At 37.1% G+C, this 10,799-nt stretch overlaps 1 pseudogene; it reads right to left on the bottom strand.

Moving 5' to 3' along the window:
* Positions 1 to 9,303: 9,303 nt before the first annotated feature.
* Positions 9,304 to 10,228, bottom strand: LOC126061565 (olfactory receptor 5AC2-like; annotated as a pseudogene).
* Between the last annotated feature and the right edge of the window lie 571 nt (positions 10,229 to 10,799).

Here is a 10,799-nt window from a genome sequence, read left to right as displayed (position 1 = left end):
TCCAAAAACTATTGGAATGTTAGCTCCAATGCCATTCAGTCATTCAATGAACGTGTTTTGAGGTGATGATGGAGTAATAGATTAAAGTATTTCTTCTACCTTGACTATAGATGAAAAAACAATTAATATATTCTGACAAATTAACTATGTGCTTAAAGGGCTTACTAATTGTTTAAAAATTATCAACCATATTTTTATAATACAGCCTTATAAAGTTCTCACTTTTTCCATGTATTCAGTAATTTTGTGTAGCATCTATGTGTATCATCTACCAGGTGATCTGATTTGTTTAAATAGAAATTGAAAAAAATAGTAAGGGCATTTTACTTGAGAAACATTCATTTATATTTTGTTTGTAAACTTAAAAGACTTTTTTTGTTGTTGTTGGAGCAACGGTTAAGTGTTCTCCTAATCGAAACGGTGGTGGTTCTAACCCACCCAGCTGCTCTGCAGAAGAAAAATCTGGTGACCTGCTCCCGTAAAGACTGCAGCCTAAGAAACTCTATGGGGCAATTCTACTCTGTCCTATAGGGTCACTATGAGTTGGAATTGACTCAGCATCCAACAAAGCAGGGAATTGTGAAGTTGTAAAACGAACAATACATTTTGTTCTGTTCTTCATCTGGACTCACACATTTGAAGAAAAAAATGCTATTAATAGAACAAAAGGACAGTGAACATATATGCACCGCCTATGGAGAAGGCAGTGCTTCAGCCTTTTTCATAAATGTTTTTCACTATGGCAAAGAATATATAGGTGTAAAAGACAACAATGTTCATAAGCATTAAAGCATGAGTAAAGGCTGAGAAAATAAAAGAATTAATGCATTAATAGACTCTTCATTTTAGAAACTTTATATGGAAATAATATTTCATATTATTTCATATTGATATAGATAACACTGCAAAGAATGAGAATTCTAGAACACTTAGTTGTGCTCTTGAGGAACCTGTACATAGATCAAAAGGCAGTTGTTGCAATAGAACAAGGGGATACTGTGTGGTTTAAAATCAGGAAAGGTGTGTGTTAGGCTTGTACCCTTTCACCATACCTACTCAACCACTATGCTGAGCAAATGACATGAGAAGCTGGACTATATGAAGAAGAATGGGGCATCGCGATTGGAGGAAGACTCATTAACAACCTGCATTATGCGGATCACACAACCTTGTTTGCTGAAAGAGAACAAGACTTGAAGCACTTACTGATGAAGATCAAAGACCACAGCCTTCAGTACGGGTTATGCCTCAAAGTAAAGAAAACAAAAATCCCCACAACTAGACCAATGAACGACATCATAATAAACAGGGAAAAGACTGAAGTTGTCAAGAATTTCATTTTACTTGGATCCACCATCAACACCTATGGAAGCAGTGGTCAAGAAATCAAACAACACTTGCATTGGGCAAATCTGCTGCAAAAGACCTACTTAAAGTGTTGAAAAGTGAAGATATCACCTTGAAGATTAAGGTGCGCCTGACCCAAGCCATGGTGTTTTCTATCACCTCCTTGTATGTGAAAGCTGGACAGTGAGTAAAGAAGACCAAAGAATTGACACCTTTGAATTACGGTGTTGGAAAAGAATATTGACTATACTATGGACTTCCAAAAGAATGAAAAAATCTGTCTTGGAAGAAGTACAACTAGAATGCTCCTTAGAAGCAAGGATGGCCAGACTACATCTTACATACTTTGAACACGTCAGGAGAGATCAGCCCCTGGAGAAGAACATCATGCTTGGTAATGTAGAGGGTCAGTGAAAACAGGAAGACCCTCAAAGACATGGATTGACACAGTAGCTACAACAATGGGCTTAAGCATAACAATGATTGTGAGGATGGCACAGAGTCAGGCACTATTTTGTTCTGTTGTACATAGGGTTACTATGAGTTGAAACTGACTCAATGGCCCCTAACAACAATATTTCACAATAGAACTGATGTTTTATATTGAACCTACAGAATATTGATAAATAGAAAGCCAACATAAATAATGAGAGATCAAAGGCCAAAACCATGAAATACTGAACTAAATTCAATATAGAAGAAAATTCATAATGTGTGTGTGTGTGTAGGCAATTCTCATTATTCATGGTAGTTACGCTCTGCTGTAGCTATATTCTATAAAGTTGCTGTGAACACTGTATGAGCAAATCCTGAACAACTGCTCCCAGGGGAAATACAAGGGTGGGCCCCCGCAAGCCTCTGTTTACAAGTTTTTCATGAACCATTCAATATATAACCTTGTTTTATGTGTGCTTCTGCTTAAAGACACCTTATTTAATATATACTGTTGATTCACTAACATTTAACTCATGGCCAACAGCACTGTAGCTCATGGCTGAGTAAAGCTTATTTCTCCATAAGGTATATCACAGCCTTCTTGAGGTTAGGAACAGTGGACAGCACTTCAGCACTATGCTTGGGGGTCATTTTATTTATTTATTTTTATTGTACTTTAGATGAAGAACAAACTAGTTTCTCATCAAACAATTAGTACACACACTGTTCTATGATATTTGTTAACAGCCCCATGACAGGTTAACTCTCACCCTTCTCAATTCTGGGCTCCCTATTACCAGCTTTTCTGCTCTCTCCTGCCTTTCAGTCCCTGCCCAGGGCTGGTGTACCCTTTAGTCTTGTTTTGTTCCATGGGCTTGTTTAATCTTTGGCTGAAGGGTGAACCTCAGGAGTGACCTCATTACTCAGCTAAAAGGGTGCCCAGGGGTCATGTTGTCAGGTTTCTCCAGTCTCTGTAGGCCAACAAGTCTGGTCTTTCTGAGTTAGAATTTTGTTCTACATTTTTATCCAGCTCTGTCCAGGACCCTCTATTGTGATTCCTGTCAGAGCAGTCAGTGGTGGTAGCCAGGCACCATCTAGTTGTACTGGACTCAGTCTGGTAGAGGCCGTGGTAGGTGTGGTCCATTAGTTCTTTGGACTAATCTTTCCCTTGCATCTTTAGTTTTCTTCATTCTTTCTTGCTCCTGAAGGGATGAGACCAGTGGAATATTCTAGATGGCCACTCACCATTGAGGGTCATTTTAAACAGTGAAATTATCACAGAAAACACAAAAATGTGAAACTGTTTGACACTAAATAAATGGCAAAAAAGAGACACTTGTTTAAAATATGACAGCTGAAAAAAAAGAGTATGGTCTTGTTCAATCTCATCTGGGAATGTGAGCATTGGGTGACTCAAATGTTTTACTGCTCTGCTCACTTCCATGAATGACTGCAAAGACACCACAAGTATTGATTTTGGAGGTACAAATAAATTTTAACTGGTAAATGAATTTGCAAACATGAAAATAATGAGGCAGGCTATGTATATATACACACACACAATATAAAAGGACAATTTTTAAATGTGAATTGAACTCTAAATTTAGAAGCTAGAAAAAAACAAGTAAAGAAAGCAGATAGAAAAAAAATAACATAAGTAGCAGAAATCAGTGATTCAGGTAACAGCAAAAAAATTAGATCTAACAAAAAAATTATAAGCTAGTTCTTTTAAAATACCTACAAAACAGAAAAATCATTAGCTAACCTAAACTTTTAAAAGTAAAAGCTACAAACAAAATAAAATGATGAGGGAAATAACCTTCCAAACATAAGAAATTTAAAAACCATTATGAGTCTTCCTTGTCCAACTGTAGGCAAATAAATTTGAAAACCTTGGTGAAATGGATAATTTTACAAAACAATATAATTTACCAAAATTGACCCAAAAAAAAAAAAAAACCAAAACACCTATTTTGATAGAAAAATAAATCTGTCAAAGTTCTTACCCCCCAAAAAAAATTACCAAGCCTAGATGGAAATGCTACCAGAATTTTAAGGATAAGAGCATGTCAATGCTGCTATTCTAGACTGTGCAGAAAAGATAAATATTTTCAAATTCCCTTAAGAAAGTGATACCAAATCTGCCAAGGTTTACACAACTTAAAAATCTGTAAATAAATTATATTTTAAAATATCACAGTTGAAATCTCAAATACTATAGTTTCTGCTTATAGCAATAACCAACTAGATTGTTTCAGGTAGGTCTTCTCCTGTAAAAAATAGAAAATCATGATAAAATGCAATGATACTATCAGTCTGGACACATCAGTGATCCAGCAAGGCAGGAAGGAATTCTGAAGCCAAGATCCAAAAGAGGAGGAAGTTTCCACTCAGTGCAATTGCTGATACTAACAGTGATAGCTGAGAAGCTAAGAAGGTGGGTAGAGATTTTAACACACTGGCAGGCAGGCAGAAACCCTGATGGTGTAGTGGTTAAGAATTTGGCTGCTAACTGAAAGGCTGGCAGTTCAAATCTACCAGGAGCTCCTTGGAAACCCTATGGGGCAGTTCTACTTTGTCCTATAGTGTCTCTGAATCGGAATCAACTTGATGGTAATGATTTGGATTTTCTTGGTTTGGCAGGAAGGTAGGTCGGGGGCCCAAAAATTGGAACTAATGAACTGCCACGGAGAAAAGACAATGATAAACACTCAAGGATGTGGTGAAATTAGAACTCTTACATAATTCTGCTATGAGTATAAATTTGTACAAATATTTTGGAAAAATATATACCGTTATCTCCTAAAATTAAACATATTCATACTTTCTGATATATAATTTTCACTTCTAGATATATGCCCAACGATATATGTACACATATGCACACAAAGACATTTTACAGAATGTTTTTTTTGTAGAAGCATTACTTCAAATAGCCAAAATTAACAAAAAAACAGCCCATAGTATTTCATACTACATTATTCCTGTCATAATAAGTTTAAAAACAAGAAAAAACAATCTATCCTGGTGGTGTTCTTAGGTGCCATTGAGTCAATTCCAACTCATAGTGACCGCACGTGACGGAGTAGAACTGCTCCATTTGAGTTTTCTTGGCTGTGATCTTTTTTTTTTTAATTGTTCTATAAGTGAAAGTTTACAATTCAAGTCAGTTTCTCATACAAAAACTTATACACACATTGTTACGTGACCCTAGTTGCTCTCCCTACCATGTTACAGCACATTCCTCTCCACACAGTATTGCTGTGTCCATTCAACCAGCTCTTGTCTCCCTCTGCCTTCTCATCTCGTCTCCAGACAGGAGCTGTCCACACAGTCTCATGTGTCTACTTGAGCTAAGAAGCACGCTCCTCACCAGCATTGTTTTATGTCTTCTACTCCAGTCTCATCTTTGTCTGAAAAGTTGGCTTTAGGAATGGTTTTAGCTTGGGGCTAATAGAGAGTCCGGGGCCATGACCTCTGGTGTCCTGCCAGTCTCAGTCGGTCTAGTCTTTTTACTAGAATTTGAGGTCTGTATCCTACTTTTTTTTTTTATCCTACTTTTCTCCTGCTCCATCAGGGATTCTCTGTTGTGTTCCCTGTCAGGGCAGTCATTGGTGGTAGCCGGGCACCATCTAGTTCGTCTGGTCTCAGGCTGATGGAGCCTCTGGTATTCGTGGCCATTTCTTTTTCTTGCACTCATATTTTCCCTGTGTCTTTGATGTTCTTCATTCTCATTTGCCCCAGGTGGGTTGAGACCAACTGATATAGCCTAGATGGTTGCTTGCTAGTATTTAAGACCCCAGATGCCACTCATCAAAGTGGGATGCAGGATGTTTTCTTAATACACTTTGTTATGTCTTGGCTTTGATCTTTATGGGAACATATTGCCAGGTTTATCTCCCATGGAATTGCTGGGTAGATTTGAACAACCAGCTTTTTTGGTTTGCAGCTGAGTGCTTAAGTGGTACACCACCAGAGCTCCCGTAATCTCTGGTGTAAGAGGCCCAAAAAGACAAAGTAACTAACTTAAAGGGATCCCTTTGGCCACATATGGAATGATATGAGTGTTAAAGGTATAATTACTGCAATTGATTAAAACACATCAAATGTATTAAAATCTGTTAGTTTATAGGAATATCTCTGCCAAACAAACAAACACATAAATCTTGTTGGTTACCTTAAGAAGTTGCTAGGGCTCCACCTATTATTCTGAAAATAAATAAATAAATGGTAATAATCAAGAATTTATTCTGCCTGTCTTTTATGGGCCATATTTTAGAGTAACCCAAATTTGATGGAAGTTTTTTTGCTGAAGAATCACAGCTAATAAATGCAGAGGAATGCTAGGATTAAGAAAATACCCATTTTGCAATCCTTGATAAAATAATAGATCTGGCCAATGATCATTAAAATCACTGTTGACAGGGCTGATGGGAAATTCAACAATGGATGGGTCAGACTGGCATCACCTGAATAGAGCCAGAAATGAATGTCACTAAAAACGGAGCAATGGGAATTTTGTCCTTCTTGATTTCACACAATAGGAAAACAACAGCTCGCTACCTAAAATACAAATATCCTAAGTTTAATTATGCTTATAGACCTAACACTGCCTACCAGTTTGCAGGTAATACATTACCTTCATCACAGAGATACAATCAGCCAGATCCAGTAAGTGGAAATTTTACAGGACAAATAAATCAGTTTCTTCAATAAAGAAATGACACAGAAAAAAGGCGGGGGGGTTGGGAAGGAAACTGTTTCTAGATTAAAAAGATTAAAAACTATCATCCAAATGCAATGAGTGTTGCCTGGTTTAAATCCTGATTCAAGCAAAGAATCTACAAAATAACATTTTTTAGATAAATTGGGAATATTGAACCAGGCCGATATTAAATAATAAACCCTGGTGGCACAGTGGTTAAAAGTTCGGCTGCTAAGCAAAAGTTCGGCAGTTGGAATCCACCAGTTGCTCCTTGGAAACCCTATAGGGCAGTTCTACTCTGTCCTGCAGGGTAGCTATGAGTTGGAATACACTCCATGACAGCAAGTGTCGAGTTTTTTTTTTTTTTTTCTGGTAAGCAACTATTAGTTATTTGCTGAATACGATAATAGTACCGCAGTTAGGTTAAAACAAAGTCCTAATTAGCATCACGTGAACTAAAACGTTAATAAAAAGGCAATAATTCATTGTGGCTTTAGCATTTCAGTCATAAAGTATCACCGCAGAAATCAGAAACATTATGCTGTGGCATGGTCTCAGACGAAAACATGTTGAGATGTATTTTTGTGGAAATAAATTTATTTTTTGTCAAAATGATAAGAATTTAAGAGGTTATAACAGAGGATCTAAGTAAATTATAGGAACAGGATGCTAATAAAAAATAAATGAAATTCTGATAGCAAAAGTCAAACCTACTTATAAGCCATTCTTAAATTAAACACCGAGGTTGTGAAATTAGTCAGACCTCCTGGATGTAGATAGTATTTCTAAGTATAATACATTCACTTGTGTAATTTTCAAAAAACCATTTGTCATTGGGGACCTATAGGAATAAAACTGTGCAATGGTTCAAAATAATTGAATTTTTCACTTATGTATTCATATGTATATATACATACTTTTTTAAACGTGTTTTACATAAGTGTTTTGGTGCATTTGTTGGAATTACAGCAAATAAAAAAAAATAAACCCATTGCCGTCGAGTTAATTTCAACTCACAGCAACCCTTTAGTCCCTTTAGCAACCCAGTAGAACTGCCCCTCGAGTTTCCGAGGCTGTAAATCTGTAGGGAAACAGTCTACCATACCTGTCTACCACGGGGCAGCAGGTGGGTTCAAACCACCAGACCTTTTGGTTAGCCGCTCAGTGCTTTAACCACTGTGACGCTAGGGCTCCGTAGCAAAAAAAAAAAAAGTGTTTTAAAATACTTGAACAAAAGGTACATTTTTCCTGTCCACCAACTTGAATTTCATTTCCCTTTTCTATGAAATCTTTTTTTCCTAAATATAATGCTTGGACAAACAGATTGCTCAAGGAACATAACTCAGTCTTAGCAAAAGGGGAGCTGTGTCAGTTGGATTCTACAAAAGTAAACAGGGATATACTAATTTGGTCTTCTTACTGAATTGGAAGTAAATTGGTGGCTTAAGACCGCGAGAACCTGGTCTCAGCTTTGAGAAAACCCACTACCTCAATCTTGGACCCACACCCATGTACTCTTAACCAGATTCTTGTGCTTGCCTCTGCATGGTTAGTTCTTGTAGCACAGCAATGCAATCCCTATTCAAATGTTTGTCCATGCTTATTATTGCAAATAAAATGCTCGCATAGATAGAGTGCAGGAGATCTGTAATATTTGTGGGACTATATTCCAAGCAAGGAGCCCTGGTAGCGCAAAGAGTTAAGCACTATGCCGCTAAGTGAAAGATTGGCAGTTCAAACTCATCCAGCCTACCCCTGGGACAAAGACTAGGCAATCTGCTTCAACAAAGATTGTAGCCAAGAAAATCCTATGGGAGAATTCTCCTCTGTCACATTGGGGTCGCTATAAGTTAAAATTGACTCCACTGCACACAACAACACTATCCTGAGATATTTCCAAATCTGAAAATTTCTGAATACTATATCATATAACATCTTACATGAAAGTTATTAGATGGACTAAAAAAAAAAAAAAAACCCACTTCCGTCGAGTCATTCCAACTCATAGTGACCCTATAGGACAGAGTAGAACTGCCCCATAGAGTTTCCAAGGAGTGCCTGGTGGATTCGAACTGCCGACCTTTTGGTTAGCCTCCATAGAACTTAAGCACTACACCACCAGGGTTTCCAAAAATATTGGTGCATCTTAACAACAACGATTTTAATTTTTTTTAAGTACGGTAGTTTGAATCAAACAATGGAATATCAAAATTATTGGACTAGATATGAGAAATTTTTAATTTTGATATTCCATTGTTTGATTCAAGTTAATGTCCTTTTTTTAAAAAAAAAAAATTGTTGTTGTTAAGATGCACCAATATTTTTAGACCCCCACATTTTTCTTAGCTTTCATTTCAGGAACACTTTCTGCAAAGAATCAGTGTTTGTCAGTTTATCAGAATTCCTTAACTAGTAGACCGTCACAGAGCCTTACTAACATGCAGGTCTAACACAGTGAACTAGGATCAGTCATGAACTAAATGATTTGCACTTATATATCCTTAATTATTGTCAATTATTAAATGTAATTTGGGGAGGTGATGCCTTGCAAATAGTAAATTATCAAAAACTGTTCATATAATGACGAAGTCCAGTGTTTCTAAATCAGTCGGCTGTGGCTGCTGCGAGGACACTTCAACTAGGCCCATATCAAGTAAACATTGTACGAAGCTGGGTTCCTTCACATGGTGCTCAGTGACTATCCAGACCACTACCCTCTGTGACAGGGCACAGCCATGACTAATCTGCAGGGCTTGGGGACTTGCTTATGCAAAGCGTGAGAAGAGGCAAAATTTGAAATTTCTCTTCGAAGCTGTTTACTTCTTTGTAACTCCCTTCAAGTCACCAATAAAGTCTTTATTTCTCAAACTGTAAATAAAGGGGTTTATCAGAGGAATTATAATTGTGTAAAACAGTGAATACATCTGATCCTGATATTTATCTGGCCCTGACTCAGGAAGCACATACATCAAGAAGAGTGTGCCATAGAACAAAGAGACAGACAGCAGATGAGCACTGCACGTGGAGAAGGCTTTGCTTCTGCCCTTTTCCGATTTTTTTTTCAGAATGTCAAAGAGCACACGAATATAAGAGATTATGATGCCCATTAAAGTGAATATTTGTATAAATACACCAAAAATAAATATCATTAGTGCATTAGTAGATGGGTCAGTGCATGAAATTTTGAACAGTTGTAATATTTCACAGTAGAAATAATGGATTATATTAGACCTACAGAAAGTTAGTCTTAATGACAAAACCACATGAATCAGGGAATGCAGAAAACCAACAGCATATGAAATACTTATCAGCTGAGTGCAGAGTCTGTTGGACATCACCACAGGATAAAGCAAAGGGTTACATATAGCTACATATCTGTCATATGCCATCACTACCAGGAGGAAGCATTCTGTAGTTGCACTGGAAGAAAAAAAAAAAAAACTGGGTGATGCATTCTGCCAGAGATATCACTGTAGTTCTGTCTAAGAAATTGACCAGCATCCTAGGGGTCACAGAGGTTGAACTGCATGCATCTACAAAGGCTAAACCACCAAGGAATAAGTACATGGGCATGTGAAGATGGGGGTCCTTCCAAATAAGAGCCGTCAGTCCGAGATTTCCCACCATGGTGATGAGGTAGATCACCAAGAACACCAGGAACAGTGGGACCTGCAGCCATAGACGATCTGTAAGTCCTGTGAGAACAAACTCTGTCACCAGAGTCCTATTTTCTTCTGACATATCCACCCCTGCCATTCACTGTAATGAGAAAAGTGAAGACAACTGTCACTAACAATAATATAAAGCAGTGACTTTTTATTTTTTTCTGTGCAAATTTGATTATATCTTAGTGGTGTTTCCTACTGAATTAGTGGTTTTTAAAGTGTAACTTTCATCCTTGAGAAAGATATATTTACAAATTCTGAATTTAGGTATACGATCCTAAAATTGAGAGAAAAATTTGAAATGAAAGCAAGTATTTGAATTGATATTAAAACTATTATTTCACCTGCATAAGGAAAAGAAGTGGAATAACAATTTATTATAGCAATAGCTGCATAATTTTTTATTACATGACAGAATAGACCAAAAACAAAGGGAAATGCCAAAAAATATGGTGGGAAAACATTTGCAAGATTTCTTTCATATATAAGGTTTGTTGTTATTAGGTGCTGTCAAGTCAGTTCCAACTCATAGCAACCCTATGCACAACAGAACAAAGCACTGTCCTGTCCTTCACCATCCTCACAATGGTTGTTATGCTTGAGCCAATTGTTGCAGCCACTGTGTCAATTCATCTTGTCAAGTGTCT

The sequence above is a fragment of the Elephas maximus genome, chromosome 18, assembly GCF_024166365.1.
Source record: "Elephas maximus indicus isolate mEleMax1 chromosome 18, mEleMax1 primary haplotype, whole genome shotgun sequence".
Lineage (NCBI taxonomy): Eukaryota > Metazoa > Chordata > Mammalia > Proboscidea > Elephantidae > Elephas > Elephas maximus.
Note: the sequence above shows the minus strand (reverse complement) of the source record. Positions and strands in the feature narration are given on the sequence as shown.